Source organism: Argentina anserina, chromosome 2 (assembly GCF_933775445.1).
Source record: "Argentina anserina chromosome 2, drPotAnse1.1, whole genome shotgun sequence".
Taxonomy (NCBI): domain Eukaryota; kingdom Viridiplantae; phylum Streptophyta; class Magnoliopsida; order Rosales; family Rosaceae; genus Argentina; species Argentina anserina.
The window spans coordinates 12,382,220-12,405,214 of NC_065873.1; the positions used below are offsets into that span (position 1 = coordinate 12,382,220).

The 22,995-nt window shown below is 36.8% G+C and overlaps 1 pseudogene; it reads right to left on the reverse strand.

Moving 5' to 3' along the window:
* On the reverse strand, positions 1–22,144 carry LOC126784511 (B3 domain-containing protein Os01g0723500-like; annotated as a pseudogene).
* Positions 22,145–22,995: the final 851 nt, after the last annotated feature.

The window sequence follows — 22,995 nt, forward strand, 5'->3', positions numbered from 1 at the left end:
CTATTTGGCGCTGTAAAAGATAACATCAAAGACAAACTTCTCTTTGTCACTCAACACAAAAACACATGCGCTACCAACTTCTAATTTATTGGCTCGCACAAAATCCATCCAACATGTGGTGAGTCGTTTGAAGTTTCTTTCATATTGTAACCTAACATATCCCCAAGATTTCCCATTAACCTGAAGATTGATTTCACCAGGCTGCTTAGTAAGATATCTCTTGGCAAAATTAGATGGCACATTCTGAGAAAAAGAAAAAATGATGCATGATATATATATATTTTCATTTCTCTAAAATATAATAATGTGTGTGTGCTGGATTCTTAATTTGACATGCATGTATGAGTGCTAAAATGTTGTGATCTATGGTGAAGTTGAGTACAAGTTCTTTAAAATGCTTACCATATAACCTCGGTGGACATACGACTCATCGCTTATTGTAGATGTTAAAGTCGTTAAAAGTTTAAAACTTTCAACAACGTGACTTGCACGTTGTAAAAAAAATATGATGCACGTTGTTACATTCTTTTAACAACATTACATTGTTTGTTGTTGTAGTTTTTTAACAACATACAAGATGCACGTTGTGCTTTGTAACAATACACATTGCATGTTGTTGTAAGCTTTGAACAACATGCATCTGGCAAGTTGTACTTTTTAACAACAAGTTATGCATGTTGTTGTTAGTTTTTAACTACAAGCCACGCATGTTGTTGTAACTTTTTTATAACAAGTTATGCATGTTGTGATATTATAGAATGTGTTGTCATTGCATTTTAATTTACACAGTTTACATCCGATTTGCTATGCTCAAATTTCCTGTAAATAAATCCACATACATTCATTACAACTTAATCACAATTACATCAAATGTGAGTACACACTTTAAACATTCCAATATATAAATGTCTCATCATACATCATCCTTTAAAACACCCATACCATGCCACTTTAATTCATCCTCAGCAAAAAAAGTATTCTAGACATACTAACTATTACTACACAATAAACTTAATAGAGGCCAAGTAATGGTGCTTCCCACAGCTTCACCAAGCTGGTTAGCATCCATTATTGACCTATATAATTTCATATCCATACCCATCGAAGACTGCATCAATCCAAACCTTCCAACACTCCCTTCCAAGAGGCACACCATGAACTTTTGAAGTTGGATTGGTTGAAGCAATTTTTCCTTCAGCCACTACTTCAGCTTCTTCATAATTATTCCAATTAAAAAGTAGACAATGTGTATTTTTAAGATCACTACTTGGGACATCAATTGGCCGACTTGTTTGTTTGAACTACAAGTAAAAGAAATTAACATAATCAATTATTCCTTATGTTTGAACGCTGTTTAGTTAGCAATTTGAAACTTACTAAGCAATTCTGTTGCAAGACTAATATATGCAAAACATGGGGAAAAAACAAAATCCACTGAGATAAGCATAATTCTAATATGCTTAAACAAATTGGGAAGCCATGTGTGTGTAGAAGTTTATTCCACCTAAATTAGGGACATCTAACAAGCTAAAATTGAGGTGACATACTTGAGAAGTATTGCATGTGTGTTTATTATTTTCTTTAGGTTTGTGTTCTATTGAGATGATCCATGTATAACATTTAGTTCAAGACACATTCAGTATAGGGCAGTCTTTATAAGTGCATGCATTCACTCTAGTTATTTTTGTACCTCTTGAGTGGCCTCTATAAGTGCTGCAAGCATTGCTTCAACTTGAGCAAGCCTCTATGATTGACTCAATATAGTAGCTTCAAGTTCTTTAACTCTTGAACTATCTAGGATAGAAGCATTGACTCGAGATGGTGTAGCACCAAATCCAAGCCCATGAACTCTTCAACGAGTTTCAGGTCCTAAAACTCTTGAAAGTGCATCATCCTTTATGAAATTTTCAACAGGTGGGTTCTCATTTGACTCAGTGAACTCTCTTATATCTTCCTATAATTATGCAACATGATATCAGTATGTTAAACATAAGAGCATGCATCAACAATGCAATCAAAAATAAGAAGACTCAGCTTTCTTACCAATATGCCACCATCAACTTCATTAATAGGTTTAGCACCTTTCTCATGTGCTTTAGTCCACAATTTGACTCTTATTACTTCCTCAATAGGATTCTCCTTTTTATACGTAATGATACAAAATGAAACTACTCTTAAGTATAAAGAAATAAATATAAGATTGTGAACAACTATATGTTTACTTATACGCATGAAACCATACCATCTTGTCCTCCAAGCGGGCATAACCCATTCGACTCAATGTATGAGTGTCCTCGTGCTTGTTTTGCATGTTTCAAAACCACTCACTTATTAGCTGTACACAAGAAAAAGATAACATCTTTAGGAGCAACAAGGAAAAAAAGTTAATCAACTTCAGCAACATTCGCAGTTCTAATATAAAAATTTACCCGAAACTCAGAACTAAGTCTGTATTTCACAAAGTTGTCCCATTAAATTTTTGATTTCACATTCGCTGGCTTGATTTTGTCAATTGCACGTTTCTTATGATTTTTCCTACTTGCTTTCAGAATCTTCTTGGTAATTGCACACTTGTACTGTCTCCAATACATTCCAAGCATTCTATAAATCATCCCCTTATGCACTGGATCAACAATGAAATATTGCTATATTTTTTCCAATAGTAAGATGTTAAACTAAAAGTTCAATTTCCATGACAAAATTAGACAAGTAAATATGCATAAACTAACCTAAGCTAATTTCCAAACATCATCCTTCTTGGTGGGGTCGAGATCCTTCCATTTTAGATGGGTAATTGGAATATGTGTTCTTGTCAAGACCTCAAGAACTGTTGCTAACTTGTATGAATTTTCACCACATGGCTGCTCATTAGCATTGAAACTAACATCCATTCTTGTGATTTGGCCTTGTGGAAGAGTTCCCATTGTAATTTGATAGGAGCACTTTGTGCGACATTCTTAACATGTTTTTACCTCCATTTGTACTTTGCTTAGCCCTTATTGTTGTATTATTGAGTCATTGAGTCGTAGTAAGAGTCTTGAACGGTATTTGATGCATTTTTGTGGTTACATGAGTTAAAAACGCAGAATTGGTCTAGAGTCCTAGTTTGAGTAGGAATCCTTGTAGGACTAGGAAACCTAGTTGGATTAGGAGTCTTCATCTTTCTATGTTTTGGTCGCATTGGCGATATTTTGAAAGTCCTTCTTGCACTATGAATCCTTGTTAGACTAGGAAACGTATTATTTGGGAGAGTCCTACTTCAACTGAAACTCTTTTTGCGAAATTTTCCTAAATGAACTTTCATGTTCTAGTAACTTACTTGTTCTAGTAAGTTTCTTTTGCAAATTAGAAAATTTCCTAATCTAGCTGAGCTCATATATTACATGTGTCTTTTTAAGACAACAATTGTCTAGATTATGACATACTTTTTGAAACTAATTATCTCTTACTTATGATTTTATTTTTTTATTTTCAGATTTGATTCAAGAGAATGACTAAAAGGGATAAGGGACGGATTGAGAAAATAAAGCAGAGCCGTGCCTACATGGAGAGTTACTCACGGCTTGGGAGTTAGAGTGGAACAAGGAGAAGCTGTGCACATAGAGTCCTATCATCAACAAGTCATGCAACAATTAAATAGAAGAGATAATTAAGGAGAAGATGGAGGATGAGCCGTGAGAAAGATAAGAGAGAATAAACAAAAAAATTAAAGAAAGAGAAACAAAGGAGCCTTGCATATGCATCCTAAGAGCTAGAAGATGATCATTAAAGGAATAAAACATGCAGATTTAGGGAATAAAAGCATGACATGATTTAGAGAATAAAACATGGCATGATCATTAAAGGATTAAAGCATGGCATGATAATAGGAAGAAAGAGGCAACATTAAAGAGGAGACCGTGCATCCTACCCTCTCTATTTCCTCTATATATACACGGCTTCACCTCTCAAATAAGAGGACTTCTCCTTTGCATTGAAAAGCCAAAACTCTACCAAAATACTACGTCAAACATCCTTCACCAAAACAGCAAGTTGTTCTCTCCCTATACCAATTCCATCTCCACCGAAATCACCATTGAAGACACACCTCCAAGGTTTTTACAACGTGTGATTCTCGCAACTCATCTCCATGGCTTTGTTTGTTTTTGATTTTCTACAATACTTTGTCTATGAAGATTGTAGTATGATGTTTATGTGGGATTATTGTTTTGTATATGAATTCGAAATTTTCATATTAATCTATTGGATTTTTGGTTCTTTGCCGAATTGGTGGTTTCCTATAATTATTGAGTTTGTATTTCTATTATTGTTTCTAATCATCTTTCTCATACTTTTAGATAATTTTCAGATATGTGCATATGAATTTAGTGCTAGGATGCAGTCTATAAGATTGTGTTTGAGTGCTAGATTCATCAACATATTGACACAAATCGAATCATGCCCTAAGTAGGTTCGGTTTGTATTGATTAAAGTGGTAAAAATTCTGGAAATTGGCATGTGAAACCATGGTGGGTCACGTCATATATGAAACATGTCTCCAATAAAGATTTGGTGCTTAAATGTAATCTTGTTCGATTTCTACTTTAAGTGTTATTGAATTCGATTGCATCCAAATTTAGATTAGGCCCTAAGTCAATCTAAATGTTAATTGAAATCTTGCATGATTAGATGATCCCCTGAGGCTCTAATTGTATTAGTGTCTAAAAAGTATGTAATTGGTCGAATTAGAATGCATGATAGGTTCAAACTTATAATTATGTGGTGTAATGGTAAATTTGGTTTAAGTTCGTTAAAGAGAAGTCGATCATGTAAATAGTAATTTAAAATTTATTTTCAGTAGTAGTTTTATAATCCAACTCAAATCCCCCAATAACATGATAAGTTTTGAGGCTCTTTTGATTTCCCTGACTGAACGATCCCTACTTATTCTATATTAACGATGATTTTTTACATGGTTTATTATAGACGTTTTATTTCACAACCTATCATTTTGACGCCGTTGCCGGGGAATTGATAAAATCTTAACTCTTTGAAGTGTTAATTTTGTACTATATTGTGATTTGTGTAATTGTATCTTTGTAAAAATAAATTTTGTGTACAGTCAACAGTAATTGGTAACTGTAAAGTACGTACAGTAAATAACAAACGTGAACAGTCACTTTTTAAAAAAAATAAAAAAAGATCTATATTTTTTTGATAAATATTTTAATTTTGTTGTAGTATGCATATAGGCTACTTGTTACACTTAGAAATTTTTTTAAGGAAGCTAAATGTATATTTATGCTTAGTTTATTATTAGTTATAAAGTGAACGGAATATGTAAAGTTCATTTTGTTAATATTAGCCTTAACCCTCCATTTGTACCTTGCTAAGGTCACTTGGGGTTGAGGGCGGCTTTTATTAACACTTTGGGGCTAGTCTAACACACAACGTTGTTCTAAGCTGAGTAAGAGGCATGCTATTTTCATTACCCTGGTTCAAGGTTTACAAAATTAAATCTCAGAGGCCCATAGGCTAGTATACATCTCGGTGATGGAGTCGATTGGGAAAACATCATTTCTAGGATGTGGCTCCTGTGGTAACAAACAAAGAAAAGAACAAAGAAAGAAGAACAAAAGAAAGTTCTGAAATTGAAGAGAAAGAAAAGAAAATGAAAGTGAAAGAGAAAAAGAAAGAGAAAGAAAAGTTTGTATTTACTTATACTTGTATTTCATGTTTTGTAAAGTTACTAATAATTGTTCTTTTCAGGCTCATGAATGTCCAAGATTAGTGGTTGGTCCAAAGCGTTTAGTGCACGCCGGAAAAGAATTCAACCTCAAGCTCAGTTTGATAACGTTTCCATTGAGTCAAATTCATTTCACGAAGAGAGAGACTTTGGGTCTATTTCGCCATTTCCAAGTTCATTAAGTTGCAGTGGGCTCAATCCATTGTTCTTTGAGGATCCAGAGTTAGAATTACTCACAAGTCCGTGTCCTTTGGGCCAATTGAATTTTGATTTACATGATTCAGTGCCCACAGTTCAAAGCCGAACAGGGGAAAACCTAGTTCTAAAACCAGAAATGACATCGATGAGAGAGCAGAATGGCCAAGTAGAAGGAGCAGTTGGGGGGACAATATATCATCCTCTAACATAGCGTACCATGTTCCAGAGGAGGGCAAGACGAGTGATTTTGAGCTGAACAGTGGGTTCCTACATCATTTGCCTAAGTTCCATGGACTCTCAGGAGATGACCGAATCAACATCTTACATTGTTTAAGTTCAATTGTAAGACCATGTGCTCCAGAGGAGCTGGTATTTAGATAGTGAAGATGAGGGCGTTTCCATATTCATTAGAGGATTGAGCTCAAAAGTGGTTGTTTGAGGTACCTGCTGGTCGTATTACTTCATGGACAACAGTGGTGAATGAGTTTTTGTCGAAGTATTTTTCCCTCATCAAGGGTGACACACATCAGGAAGCAGATAACATGAATCAAGTAAGGACCAGATGAGTCATTCTACAATTACTATGAGAGGTTCGAATCTCTTGTAGCATCATGCCGAACCCATGGGATTAGAGAATGTTTGTTGCTTCATTATTTCTATGAAGGAATGCTACAAATGGAGAGAGAGTTTCTAGATTCAGCAGCTGGTGGATCATTTCTAGACAAGAGTAATGTGGTAGCAAATGATCTATTGGAGAAAAGAGCCATGAACAATCAGTAATTTGGGACATCTGCTAGTTCCACACGGCAGGTACATGAGACCAACTCGAGTTCAAGCTCTGCTCTAGAGGACAAGGTTGATAAGTTGTCCAAGATGATGAGTCATTTCATGAAGACTAGCGGAGCTCAAGTTTGTGAAATCTGTACGGAAGGCCACCCTACTGATCAGTGTCCTCAAGTTGCTTCTAGTGGAGGGTATGAGGAAGTCAATACCCTTGGTTATTAAGTAGGTCAGAGGTACAATCCAATTTCGAATACCTACAACTCTAGCCTACGTGATCATCCAAACTTTCGGTGGTCCAATAATGAGAATGTACTAAGACCACATTAGAATGCTATGCAATTTGGGCCTCGTTCGGCTGGTTTATTTAGCCCACAAGCTCCACTACTCAATGTTCCACCTCCCAACGTGGCTAGTACTCCTAATTATGATGAGATGTTGAAATCTTTTGCTGCTGGGAAAAGTCAATTGAATACCGTGACTCAAACTTTGGTGGTGGGTCAACAAGCAAATAGCAAGGACATTGCGGAGTAAAAACGCATATGGGCCAGGTAGTAGACTTCATGGGAGTTTTTCTGAGCAAGGGAAGTTGTCAAGTGGTGTCATACCTAACTCAAGGAATGAGCAAGCCCAATCTATCATGACAAGGAGTGGGCTCGAGCTAAAGGAGTTGCCTAGTGTTGCTAGGAAGGCCCAAACGGCCCATGTTCTTGAGGAGGGTGACGAGATGACTATAATGAATGACTTGGAGAAAGATCCAGGTACTTCCAAGAAGGAGAGTGTGTCGATCCATGAAGACAAAGGTACAAATGCTAACTCAAATGAATTAGTTAAAACTAATCTTATTTCATGTGTACCTTTTCCTTCTAGGTTTGCAAAGAGCAAGAAAGACAAATCTGATGAAGAGGTGTTGGAAGTCTTTAGGAAGGTGCAAGTTAACCTTCAATTGTTGGAGTGTATCAAGCAAGTTCCAAAGTATGTGAAATTTCTTAAGGAGCTTTGCACTTCACGAAGACAAACTAGGGAGGAGAATGTAGTAAAAATGAATGAGACAGTTTCGGCAGTTATCCAAAGAAAGCTACACCCTAAGATGAAGGACCAGGGAAGTTTTTTTGTCCCATGTAAAATTGGTAACCCATTCTTTGACAATGTTATGCTTGATCTAGGTGCTTCGATAAATGTCATGTCATTTAATGTTTAAGATTAGGACCTCTTAAGAATGATAATGTGATTATCCAATTAGCAGATCGGTCTAACAAGTACCCTAAGGGGTATGTTGAGGATGTCCTTGTGCATGTCAATCACTTGATTTTCCCTGCAGAATTTTATGTGCTAGACATGGAGGTCTCGCCCTTGGAAACAACTCCATTGCTTTTGGGGAGACCGTTCATGAGGACTGCAAGGACATGCATCGATGTTGCAAATGAGAGTTTAACAATGGAGTTCGATGGAGAGACTATCAGCTTCAACATTTTTGAAGCAATGAAATATCCAGTTTCTTATCTTAAATCGTGCTTTTTTATGGATGTTGTTGATTCTATTGCACAGGTTTTGTTAGAAACATTGGAAGCATAGCAATTAGCTATGGAGCACGGGGCCGGATTTGACAAGCATGGGGACCATGTCCCAAGAGAGGATGGGTTGATTTTGAGCCTAAGATTGTTGAAGTTGTGAATGAGCCTGAGGCTCAACCATACAAAAGGTATCCCTTTTTCTTATCAATTCTCATTTACACTAATAAATTGTTACCATATGTGGTACAGGCCCCAAAATTAGATTTGAAGGAGCTTTCAAATCATTTGAAATATGTGTATCTTGGAGGGGATGATACTTTACCAGTTATTGTGTCATCAACACTGAGTGAGCAGCAGGAAGCGAGTTTGATTGATATGCTTAAGAGGAACAAGACCGTTATTAGATGGACTTTGGCAGATATCAAGGGGGTCAACCTTACTACTTTTGTTCATAGGATACTTTTGGAGGATGATACAAAGCCAACACGTGATGCTCAGAGGAGATTGCACCCACCAATGATAACCATCATGGTAAATCTGATGAGGAGGTGTTGGAGGTCTTTAGGAAGGTGCAAGTTAACCTTCCATTGTTGGAGTATATCAAGCAGATCCCAAAATATGCGAAATTTTTTAAGGAGCTTTAGACTTCAAGAAGACAAATTAGGGAAGAGTAGGTAGTGAAGATGAATGAGACAGTTTCAGCTGTCATCCAAAGGAAGCTACCCCCTAAGATGAAGGATCCAGGAAGTTTCTATGTCCCATGTAAAATTAGTAACACATTATTTGATAATGTTATGCTTGATCTAGGTGCTTCGATAAATGTCATGTCATATAATATTTATCAATCACTAGGATTATGACATTTGAAGAATGATAATGTGATTATCCAATTAGCAGATCGATCTAACAAGTACCCTAAGGAGTATGTTGATGATGTCCTTTTGCAGGTCAGTCACTTGATTTTTCACGCAGAGTTTTATGTGCTTGACATGGAGTTATCACCCTTGGAAACAACTCCACTGTTTTTTGGGAGACCATTCATGAGGACTGCAAGGACATGCATCGATATTGCAAATGGGAGTTTGACGTTGGAGTTTAATAGAGATGTTATTAGCTTCAACATTTTTTAGGCAATGAAGTACCCAGTTTCAAACCTTAACTCGTGTTTTTCTGTGGATGTTGTTGATTCTATTGCACAAGTTATGTTAGAGACGTTGGAAGCATAGCAATTAGCTATGGAGCAAGGGGCCGGATTTAACATGCATGGGGACCGTGTCCCAAGAGAAGAGTATGCTGATTTTGAGCCAAAACATTTCAAAATAGTGAATGAGCTTGAATGTCAACCATACAAAAGGTATCCCTCTTTCCTATCAATTCCCATTTCCACTAATAAATTGTTACCATCTATGGTAAAGGCCCCAAAGTTAGATTTGAAGGAGCTTCCAGATCATTTGAAGTATGTGTACCTTGGAAATGATGATACTTTACCAGTTATTGTGTCATCAACACTGAGTAAGCAGCAAGAAGCTAGATTGATTGATGTGCTTAAGAGGAACAAGATCGCTATTAGATGGACTTTGGCGGATATCAAGGGGATCAGCCCTACAACTTGTGTTCATAGGATACTTTTGGAGGATGGTGCCAAGCATATACTTGATGCTCAGAGGAGATTGCACGCACCAATGATGAAAATCGTGAAAGATGAGGTGATCAAGCTGCTTGATTGTGGAGTGATCTATCCTATCTCGGACAATCGGTGGATTTCACCAGTGCAAGTTGTGTCTAAGAAGAGTGGGGTGACTGTTGTGAAAAATGAGGCGAATGAGTTGGTACCCCAGAGGTTGGTAACCGGTCATAGGATGTGCATTGATTATAGGAAGTTGAATGCTACAACACGCAAGGATCACATGCATTGTCGTTCATGGACCAGATGTTGGAGAGATTAGCTGGACACGAGTTCTATTGTTTTCTAGATAGGTACAGTGGGTACAACCAGATATGCATTCATCCGGAGGATCTGGAGAAGACGAAATTTACATGTCCATTTGGCATTTTTGCCTATCGACGCATGTCTTTTGGGTTATGCAACTCACCAGGTACGTTTCAACGATGTATGCTTGCTATTTTCTCTAACTTTATCGAAAATATCATTGAGGTCTTTATGGGTGATTTTAGTGTTTATGGAAAATACTTTGATGCATGTTTAGAGAACTTAGAGTTAATCTTGAGAAGGTGTGTAGAAACTAACCTTGTGCTTAATTGGGAAAAATGTCATTTCATGATGAATCAAGGGATAGTTTTGGGACATATTATATATGCTAAGGGTATTGAGGTAGACAAGGCTAAGGTTGATATTGTGCATCACTTACCCTCTCCCACAACTGTGAGAGAGGTTCGTTCTTTCCTTGGTCATGCAGGATTTTATAGGAGATTTATCAAGGATTTTTCCATGGTGGCGAGACCTATGTGTACCCTATTGCAGAAGGAGGTGTCATTCATATGGGATGATGCATGTGAGAAAGCATTTGTGAAACTGAAAGAGTTGTTGACTAGTGCACCCATCATTTGTCATCCGGATTGGAACCTGCCCTTCGAATTGATGTGCGATGCTTCGGACTATGCAATTGGGGCAGTGTTGGGCCAAAGAAGAGAAAAGAAGCATGTAGTGATTTACTATGCGTCTATGACTCTTAATGAGGCCCAGATAAATTATTCGACTACGGAAAATGAGCTTTTGGCTGTAATCTTTGCTTTAGAAAAATTTTGATCATATCTTTTGCATTATAAAGTTATTGTGTATTCTGACCATGCAGCCTTAAGATATTTGATGACTGAAAAAGATGTTAAGCCCAGATTGATCCGGTGGATACTGTTGATTCAAGAATTTGACCTTGATATTCGAGATAAGAAGGGAAGTGAGAATGTGGTGGCTGATCATTTGAGTAGGATCGTGCGAGATGAGGATAGAAAGCCACTACGTGAGACTTTCTCAAATGAGCAACTCTTCGGGATGGAGGCAAGTGTGTCTTGGTATGCAGGCATTGTCAATTATTTAGTTACTAAGACTTTTCCTAGTACACATTGCTAGATTGAAGAAAATTGCTAGACATTATATGTGGGATGAACCGTATTTATGGAAACAATGTAATGATCAAGTCATTAGGAGATGTGTCCTAGAAAATGAGCATAGGTTAATTCTTAACTTTTGTCATAATGAGGCATGTGGAGGTCATTTTGGGCCTCGTAGAACAACTTTGAATGTGTTAGAATATGGATTTTATTGGCCTACTATTTTCAAGGATGCATACATGTTTTGTGTTTCTTGTGATAGGTGTCAACGGACATGTAAGATTGGTCTGAGAGATCAAATGCCCCTTACTCCTATTATTATTGTCGAAATTTTTGATGTGTGGGGTATAGATTTCATGGGTCAATTTTCTTCATCTAGATGTTTCTTGTATATCTTATTGGTTGTTGATTATGTGTCGAAGTGGGTGGAGTCAAAGGCCACCAGGACTAAAGATCCAAAAGTGGTTGCAGGTTTCTTGAGAACTAACATATTTTGCAGGTTTGGAGTACCACGTGTTTTGATAAGTGATGGAGGTTCTCATTTCTGCAACCGGACAATTGAGGCATTGCTCAAGAAGTATGGAGTGACCCACAAAGTTTTGACACCATATCATCCTCAGACAAGTGGCATGGCAGAAGTGTCCAACAGAGAAATCAAGGGAATTATGGAGAAAACTGTAGGTCCAACAAGAAAGGATTTGAGTGATTGGTTGATGAGGCATTATGGGCCTACATGACCCATACAAGATGCCTATTGGGATTTCACCATTCAAATTGGTGTATGGGAAGACATGTCACCTTCCAGTGGAGTTAGAGCACAGAGCATGGTGGGCGGTGAAGAAGTTCAACATGAGCTTGGATGAAGCAGATCTACATCGAAAGTTGTAGCTCAATGAGCTTGAGGCGATGAGGAATGTAATAACCCGATTTTTCGGATTGAATATTGGATTGTTTTAAGTTCATAAATTCGTGAAATTTATTTAAACGAATTTTGTACGCTTCGCGAAGTGGCATATCGAGAACGGAAACTTTATCGGAACGTTTATTTAGAAAAACGTTACGTTTTCGCGAAGTGAATATCGACTTTTATTCCGTCGCTGGTTTGTGAAAACTTCCTTCCCGGAAGTTGTAGATCTCGTCGATACGAGTTCGTGGACACGTCACACGTTCGAATCGGACGTCGTATGTAAAAGTTATTAACGATAGAAGTTAGTTTCTGATTTAGAAAGGGGTATAAAAGGAAACTAATCAGAATTAGGGTTTCCATTTTCGGAAACCCTCTTCTCTCTCCAAAACCCGCGCCTCCCTCCTTCTCTCTCACCCTCCCGAGCCTCTCTCCCTCTGAAAAACCCATCGCCGGCGATCTCCATTTCCAGGATGTCGTGTTCTTCACCGCTACTCCCTACGGCATCGCGAGGTCCTCCTCACCAAACCCCAAGCTCGCCGCACCGCGCATCGCCGTCATGAGCTTCGTCGAGACAACCCGAAGCTCGGAGGTTACCCCCACCACACCTCGCGTCTTCGCCGGAGAAGCTAGGGCACGGGGACTAGCTCGCTGTCACTGCCTCTCCACCTTGGCGCCACCTGCGACCAATCGAGGCGCAGATCGAGTCACATCGCATCCTCGGCTCAACCTTCACCATCGCCTGGTTCTAGCTCCTCCGGCAATGTCACGGGGACTTCGAGGAACGATTGACGTAAAGGATTGATTAATTGGGTGTGTGTGATTGAATTTTGTTGGATTTGAGTGATTTTTGTGGAGATCAGAGATACGAGAAGGAGAGTGGATTACCGCCGCGTTAAGCGGCGCGTGTGGGAGCCTGAGATGGTGTAGAGGCGGCCTTGGGCCGTGCAGGGGTGGAGGAGGAAGAAAAAGAGAGGATTTGGGCGGCGGTGGCGTGATACGCGCCGGCCTTAGGCTCGGCGCGTGGGCCCCACGCGCGGGCGCCGGTGAGTGGCACGTGTACCCCACGCGCCGCCACGTGCGGCGGCGCGTGAACAGTGATTCCGAATCAGAAATTTTGTAAATTTATTTTTACGACGGTAAATGTAAAAATGTGATTTACGTACGGTAAATGTAAATTTTATTTACGTACGATAAGTGTAAATGTAAATTACTTTCAGTAAATGTAAAAGTAATTTCAGAAGGGTAAATCAGTAATTAATAATTACTGAGACAGTATTTACATTTAAATAGTATTCGTACGTATAGAAATACATAAACAGTAGGTACACGTACAGAGATACGTAATTAATGTGTATGTGTGTAGAAATAAGTGAATAGTAAATACGTGAACAATAATTTCGTAAAATCAGAAATTGCTGAACAGTAACTTATTATTACTGTTTCGGCATTTAAGGTTTACGAAACGATTCTAAATTCTTTTCTTATCTTTTCCAGGTGATCGATAAATCAAGGAAAGGAATTACCTTCAGAAATTGTGAAATTACGCTCGAGTTGATAAAGTGAGTAAAATCTCACTTATTCACGAATCTACCCTTGTGGAGATTCAAGATTTTGCAAAGTATTAAAGAATGAAATATGACATGTATATGATATAGTGGATTATTTATATATTGTATAAATGGTAAATAGGTACATATATATATATATAGTTTGCTATATTATATACTGTTAGGATTTCGTTGTGAATATGATCACAGTGGTGATGAGAATTATATATTGAGCATGTTGATGCGATTGGTACAAATAATGAGTTGATTATTGTACGTGGTTTTAACGTTGAGATTTGTTAAAACGTTTTGTCTTCGGACGTGTTTATGAAATATGACATGTATATGGTATAATAAATTATATATATATATATATATTGTATAAATGGTAAATAGGTACATATATATATATAGTTTGCTATATTATATACTGTTAGGATTTCGTTGTGAATATGATCACAGTGGTGATGAGAATTATATATTGAGCATGTTGATGCGATTGGTACAAATAATGAGTTGATTATTGTACGTGGTTTTAACGTTGAGATTTGTTAAAACGTTTTGTCTTCGGACGTGTTTATGAAATATGACATGTATATGATATAATAGATTATATATATATTGTATAAATGGTAAATATGTACATATATATATAGTTTGCTATATTATATACTGTTAGGATTTCGTTTGTGAATATGATCACGGTGGTGATGAGAATTATATATTGAGCATGTTGATGCGATTTGTACAATATGAGGTGTGATTATTGTACGTGGTTTTAACATGGATTTTGTTAAAACATTTTGTCTTCGGACCAGTCTACGGACGTGTTTGGCATGACGGAACCTAGCCTTTGGCCGGGCGAAAGTTACGATACAGTTAGAGCTCTAGTATGTCTGCCGGAGTACTGCATGTGAGATAACAGATGGGTTATCGGCTCATGAGTACTCATATTTTTGGACGTTGGGTAGCGGGGAGGTTGCCCAATGTCGGATGTTAGGTAGCGAGGAGGTTGCCCAATATCGGCGGTGTACTACATGAGGGGTAACAGATGTGTACCAGCGTTCATTAGTACCCGTATTATAAATGCATTTGGGTAAACAGAGGGGTTGCCCAATTTCTCATGAGTACTTTCATTTTCATATTTTCGTGACAACCAGATGGGCCGTCCATTTACTCATGAGTGCATTTATATTTGTTGATTTGTGGATTCTCGTATATATATTGGTATGCGAGTTATGTTTTTATTTTACTCATACGAGCTGTAAAGCTTACCGGGTTTGTGTTTACAATCCCGGTGCACCAATTCGATGGTGTAGAGGATAATTCCGCAGGTGTCGATTAGTGGGAATCGAAGAACAACTCTGAAGACTCGAAGTCGTTCACTTCCCAGCTTGTGAGGATTTATTGTGGATTTGTGTGAGAGTTTGTGAGGATTATTACATTTCCATTTTATGTACTATTGAATTATAAATTTGGTTTGTAATAATCGGTTTGACTGAGTTGTATTTTAAACTCAGAGATGATCCGCTGTGGCATTTAAAATGATTTCTATTCATTGAGATTGTTTTGGTGTTCCTCGACTTTGAAATTTTGAGTTTTCATGCTCGAAATTTTGGGGTCGTTACAAGGAATGAGGCTTATGATGTTTCGTGGATTTACAAGGAGAAAACCAGTGCTTACCATGTCAAAATGATTAGAGGAAAAAAATTCCAAGTGGGCCAGAAAGTTCTGTTATTCCATTCGAGGCTTATGTTGTTTCCAGGGAAACTTCGTTCGCGTTGGGTTGGCTCATTTGTTGTTACTAACGTGTTTGCTCATGGTGCAGTTGAGATTCAAAGTGATACAACATGGAAGGCATTCAAGGTGAATGAGCATCGACTTAAACCCTACTATGAGCCATTTGAAGAGTAGACATATGAGGAGACAATTGTGAGAGATGCATCTAACGGATAATGAACATGAGAGAGTCTAGGCTGAGAGACTATAAAACTCAAGCGCTTCATGAGAGGCAACCTATTTCAACCGTCTCTGTGGAGGAGTCGTCTACGGGAGTTTGAATTTTCTAATCCATTCACTCTTATGGTTAAATTGTATATGTGTTGATATGTGATCTTATTCTATGCTTGTGAATTACATTTTTACTATTGAGCTTACATTGAGGACAATGTAATTTTCTAAGTGTGGGGTAGGGTTGCAAGATCATTGATTGTTATTTTTGCTTTGATTTATTGTTTGTGTCATGATATAAAGAAAAACAAATCGGAAAAATGAATGAAAAAAAAATTGCATTGCTTTATTGTGTCTTAGGATGCCCCTAAAGTCTAGGATGATTATGTCTCTAAATACATAGATGATGGTTTTTCATTTCATACGAATTAAATTGTAAGTTTCATTGATGATGTGGATTTGGTATGAACATGTGAGATTTGGATTGATTGATTATGACATACATGATTTGGTCAGTTTAAAGTCCATAACAACCTGTGAGTTGTTTAGCCTATATGTACTTTATTCATGAGATGTAATATGAAATTTCGTGGTTGTTCATGAACCTCATTATTCTTTGCATATTCAATAACTATGTGTCATAGCTTTTAATGGATTCTAGAATTTACTAGAACTCACTTTTGTGATTATTGAAACTTTAGAGTCATAAAATACTCTGATTTCGAAAAGGATTTATGGATTATTTCTACGAATACCATCACTTTAGCCAAACAGTCATGTATCCCTATATGTGTCATGTTTGGGACCCCATAGTTGAACCCCATTAGAGCATGCATTGAGCCTTTTATTCATCACCTATATTATCTCCATGCTTAGTATAGTTACATCTACCTTGTCCTATAAACTTGGCAGAATTCTTGTTGAGATGATGTTGTGATGATGCATGAAATGAGTGTGGGGTGGAAGACATTTGAAAAAAAAATCAACAAGCTTTTAAGCAAGCAATGCCGAGAAAAACAAGAAAAAGAAAAAAATGATCCATAAACTCGGCAAGAAAAGAAAAAGAAAAGAAAAAAAATGCTATGGTGTCTTCCATTTGTGATTTGGAGTTGAGTTGTAATTGAAGGTCTAAAAAATTACTTAACCTTTGTTCATGTTCACTTTTTGGTTAGAATGATGATTGTGTCAAACTTGTTATATTCGGCCCCTGATGGTGTGTGGTGTCATAAGGATGATGTTTACTTTGCTAAGTCTATATGATTACCTTTGTGATTCCTTGTTAAGCCTAAACATTTGCCTTATCTAATGATCCTAATGATTCTTAACATGAGCAAATCTTGGTTTGTGGAGATGATCACAAGAGTTGAGCATATGGTTTTGGTCCATTTATGCACTTAGTTGTTAAATGAGGTTTTCCTATGTTATTCACGAAGTGCTTTCATTTGTTGAAATATGTAAGTTATTTGATGCCTTAATATCCTTTCTCTTGCATACACTTGTGTGTGAATGATTACCATAAATCTGAATGAAAAGAAGAGAGTATGCCTTGTGAGGAAGATTGGATTGACTAACTTAAACTTGAAAGCTATGTGTTTTGAGATTCTGAGGCAATCATTTAGGGGCAATAGTGTCTTGTTTAGTTTTGTTTTGCTAAGTAACTAGCAAAAGCCCAGTGTAGGGTAGTTGATAGGAGCACTTTGTGCGACGTTTTTAACATGTTTTTACCTCCATTTGTACTTTGCTTAGCCCTTATTGTTGTACTATTGAGTCATTAAGTCGTAGTAAGAGTCTTGGGCGGTATTGGATGCATTTTTGTGCTTACATGAGTTAAAAATGTAGAATTGGTCTAGAGTCCTAGTTTGAGTATGAATCCTTGTAGGACTAGGAAACCTAGTTGGATTAGGAGTCTTCATCTTTCTACGTTTTGGCCGCATTAGCGATATTTTGAGAGTCCTTCTCGCACTAGGAATCCTTGTAGGACTACGAAACCTAGTTGGATTATTTTCTTATTTTCAGATTGGATTTAAGAGATAATACTAAAGGAAAACAAGGAGTTTCAACCATGTAAAGAATGACTAAAAGGGATAAGGCACGGATTGAGAAAATAAAGGAGAGCCGTGCCTACATAGAGAGTTACTCACGACTTGGGAGATAGAGTGGAACAAGGAGAAGCTGTGCACATGTAGTCATATCATTAACAAGTCATGAAACAATTAAATAGAAGAGATAATTAAGGAAAATATGGAGGATTAGCCATGAGAAAGATAAGAGAGAATAAACAAAAAAATAAAGAAAGAGAAAGAAATGAGTCTTGCATATGCAACCTAAAAACTAGAAGATGATCATTAAAGGAATAAAACATGCATGATTTAGAGAATAAAGCATGGCATGATCATTAAAGGATTAAAACATGACATGATAATAGGAAGAAAGAGAGAACATCAAAGAGGAGACTGTGCATCCTACCCTCCTTTTTTCCCTCTATATATACACGGTTTGTGTTTATTAAAGTGGTAAAAATTCTGGAAATTTACATGTGAAACCATGGTGGGTGACACCATACATGAAACATGTCTCCAACAAAGATTTGGTGCATAAATGTAATCTTGTTTGATTTCTACTCTAAGTATTATTGAATTCGTTGCATCCAAATTTAGATTAGGCCCTAAGTCAATCTAAATGTTAATTGAAATCTTGCATGATTAGATGATCCCCTAAGGCTCTAATTGTATTGGTGTCTAAAAAGTATGTAATTGGTCGAATTAGAATGCATGATAGGTTTGAACTTGTAATTATGTGGTGTAATGGTAAATTTGGTTTAAGTTTGTTAAAAAGAGTCGATCATGTAAATAGTAATTTAGAATTTATTTTCAGTAGTAGTTTTATAATCCAACTCAAGTTCCCCGATAACATAATAAGTTTTGAGGCCCTTTTGATTCCCTGAACTAAATGATCCCTGCTTATTCTATACTAACGATGATGTTTTACAGTATTTATTATAGACGTTTTAATTAACGAGCTATCATACTTGGACCTCGTTTCTTCTTTGGTTCTTGAGATTGTGGTTTATTTCCATGTGAACCTTCTACGTGACTCTCCACTTCAGTTGATGTATCATCAATTTTATCAGTTTCTTGGACTACAGATTTTCCTTTATCCTTAAGCTCTTTTCTTGACTTTTTCTTTTTGTTGGTTGTTATACAGTGTGTATCAATTGAGTAAAGAAACATAAGCTATCAAATTGAGTAAAGAAAATAACCAGTTCTACAGTGTGTATATCAAATTGAGAAAACATCTATGATACTACTACATAGATGTCCTGGAAATCGATAAAGAAACATAAGCTTAATTATCAAATTGAGTAAACACAATAATTATCATTAGCCACAATACTTTTCCAGTTAACCAAGGTAATGACTTCTGAATATCAAGTACATCTTTATTGATACCAGATTTATAAATCACATAGAATAAGAAGCTATAGTCTCTTTATGTGTTATTGCATATCTGCCCAAAATGGTATTACAATATGAGATGTAGAGATTATAATGGTGTGGGGTAAATATATACTCATAAGCATTCATGTTACAATCTCATCTCTTACACCCAAGGCAATATTATGAATGAGGGACAACTTTTCTATGTATTACAAGCAGATTGAATTGAAGAATAATATAAGGTTCCCCTACCACTTATGGGAGCAACATCCTAAAAGTTCAATCAAATTTCAATACCAAAAAAAAAAGCATGCACCCTGACAATGTTGTTCAAAGTCAAATTAAGATAACATGCAGAGCGCGAGGGAGAAAACACAGCAACCTGATAAAAAACATTCATTAGTCATTCCCATGTTGTTGATTGTGAGATTAGTATCTTAATCACTAAATACAAGTGTTTTTAAGAATACATGACAATCTAACTGTAAATGAGACAACCCAACCTTCTGCAGAACCAGAACCACACCCATATAAATGCTCTTTCCAAACTCTCCCTCGGAAATTGCTCTGCAGTGAATGGTAGCACCAATTGTACCTGTAGGATCCTGATGTTAGATATATATCAGATTTTTTTCATCTGCCTTGTAACTCAAATTGCTCAAAACATATGCACTCTAACTTAAATCGTCATTTCAGCAGAAAAACAGTCTAAATAATTGAAATCGCAAGCTTGATTACATATTTTCATCCATAGTTTGATAAATTCAACTCAATTAAAACTAAGCATAAACAAAACCAGAGCTCCAATTCAACTAAACCTTGCATAAAAACTACAAACACACATAAATGAATTAAAAAAAATTATCAAAAAAGTCAGAAATAGATAGACGCACCCCAACAATTGATAATATCAGAGAACATCAAGTCAGTTATATTCACTCTTATCAAAACTCCCGAACAAAACTATTATCCTCTATTATCAAACTAGCTTCACTCTTCACATCATTATCTTCTATTATTAGAAATCAACAAAGGTTGAACAACCTGAGCTTTTAATTTGCAATATCTCATCAATCGAAGCATAGATCTAGGATTTTAGTACCAAAACTGAGAATCAAAGCATAGATCTAGGATTCTATTAAAGAATTGAAGCTTAAAAACAAACTTACTAGAGAATCGAGTACTGCGATTTCTTTGAAGTCACAGAAACATAGATTAGATGGAGCTAGGGTTTCACTGTAGAGAAAGAGGTAGAGATTACATGGAGCGTAGAGCATACATGTAGCTTCAATTAGATGGAGCTGATGAGCTCAAATCTAATGAGCTCCATTTTAGAGAGAGAGAGAGGCAGACGAAGTGTTTTGGGTTTTGAGTGAGAAGTGTTTTGGTTTTGAGAGAAAATAAATGTTTTCATTTTATGAGATTTAATTTTAAACTCTTTGGGTAGAAGGGTATTCTAGTTAATTTAACAATTTAAGCGCGAAAGTTTGCTATTTTTTCCGGAAATCTTTCAAATTTTGAAGAGAAACATATCACAACGCGCTGCGTGTTGTTATATGTGAAACATTTAACAACATATTGCATGTTGTTATTTAAAAACATTTTACAACATGTCTTTCTGCTAGTTGTTAATATGTTGAATCAACAACTTCCAAATAACAACACGCAAAATGCGTAATCGAAAACTAGATTAACAACATGTGAGTGACATATGTGGTTGAATATAACTTTTCACAACACAAAAAATAAGCATGTTGTCGAAAATAGTAATCAACAACGCTCTAAACACACATGTTGTTATTATGATGTTGTTGTAGGTCATTTTTCTTGTAGTGAAGGCTATGCAAATTTGAAAGCGTAGGCTTTCTGAAGTGTTACATCATTTTCACCGGTATAAGTAGTACATGGGGAACTTGATCGCTTTCTGTTCTTATATACTGGTCCTAAAGGAGATATCTCCTTTATTTTTGAGCGTGGTGGCAGCTCTTTTGGGGTTCTAATAAAATCATCATCCTCCTCCTCCTGCTCATCTTCGTCCATGTCCTCGTCATCATCATCATTTGCTTTTTTTTCAACATCTTCATATTCGAAAGTGTTTGTTCTCACAAGTCATAAGACCCACATTTTTTTTCCAGTATTTCTAGTCAGTGGTGCAACAATGTTTCGTATACAATATCAATTACTTCGTCTTCGATGGGAATACTTCTCGTGGCTTGACCAGTTATAGTTCATTCTGCTACACATTTTAAGCTTTGGCTATCTTCACTACCATATCCCTCTTTCTCACTTTTCGCAACGTCCTTTACAGAATCCTTCTTGCAGGTATTTCTTCCGTATACATCAACAAAGAATTTCGATTTTCCAAGATTTCGAAAAACCAGAAATTCACCAAGCTTCAGACCATTGCCCTGCACAAATTCTTTCCAACCTATCCGGAAAAAGAACATGCGGTCAATCTTTTCCACGTTAACTATCCATGTTTTGGCCAGGGTCCGAATGTGGCTCTGCAAAGGTCCCTTCTCATCAAAGTGCTTGTAAAAAGCCGGAGGGATTTGCTGTAAAACAAAAGTGATTTAGAATGACTTAATAAGAACAGTAGAATAATCTGCATTCTATATATATTACACAAAAATACAACTTCGATCTGCATATACACAAACAAAAGGGCGAAAAGATACCTAATTTAAAAAAACTAGGGTTTTGTCGTTCACATATATTTGATGGAAGAACAAAGTCATATAAGAAAAAGGCTTACTCGGCATAAAACATCAATATCGTGACCAATTTAGAGTGATGAATCATGAATTGCATTACACGGTTACAGTACCCCAATATAAAAACATCAAGTGAATTCGATGCATTGCAAATGACGATGAATTAACAATACAAAGCTGTGTCGAGTTGCAAATTTGAGTACATAGGTCTACCAGCAGACTTACCAATTGGTCAGAGAAATAACCTATAAGGACCTTAAAGAAGGAGGGTTTTCTTTATCTTACTGGCCTTGTTCTTGCCATCAAGAATTTTTCAAGAATTTTCAAAGAAGAACCGGCCGGATATGTTTTGGAAACAATTCAAGTACGTAGTGATTCCTGTTTGTATCGTCTTCGTTGTTAAAAATTTGGAAAAAAATATGGAAAATCAACAAAGATTGAATGGAATTAGGACACTAAATTAAAGTACACATTCCCATGATTTTACAAGATCTTCTCATTTATTCAAATTATCTAGGGTTGTGTTAGAATAGTGAAAATACTTTTCCTATTCTAATTGTATTGTCTCTAAACGCAGCGTTTAGGTTATTTGATACGCACCGTTTTGTACTTGGTGCTAAGAATCTTTCTGTTATTTCGTATTTCCTTTGTTCCAGCGTTTGTTGACGCATGTCCACCTTCCAGAAACTCTTACAGCTATTTAGCTGGGTTTTTGCGGAGAGGAATGGTATCTATGAAATTATCCATTACTATTTCTTTCAATTTTCTCTCATTCTCTACAAATTCTACTCTGTTAGGTCTAAAACCCTAACAATCTGGTATCAAGAGCCAGAAATGGGTCGTTTGAAAGCGACGGGGCCTAATACGCAGGGCCCTGGGGAGGTTAGTAACTTGGAATTCGACTTTCAAGTTCATAAGGATGAGACGGTTGCTCGATTCAAATCGTTGGAGGATTCCATCTCTGCACTTCGCTCCGATTTGTTAGAGGAATTTCGCAAGCTTACTGCTCCCAAGACCACAGAAAATAATGGGTTCTCTGTAATACCCTTTGGCTCGATACCCAACTCACCTGCTGCAACTCTGATCCGAGAGTCTCTTTCTTCCACCAAAGCGGTCATCGGCACATCTTCCACTGAGGGTGAGAACACTATTTC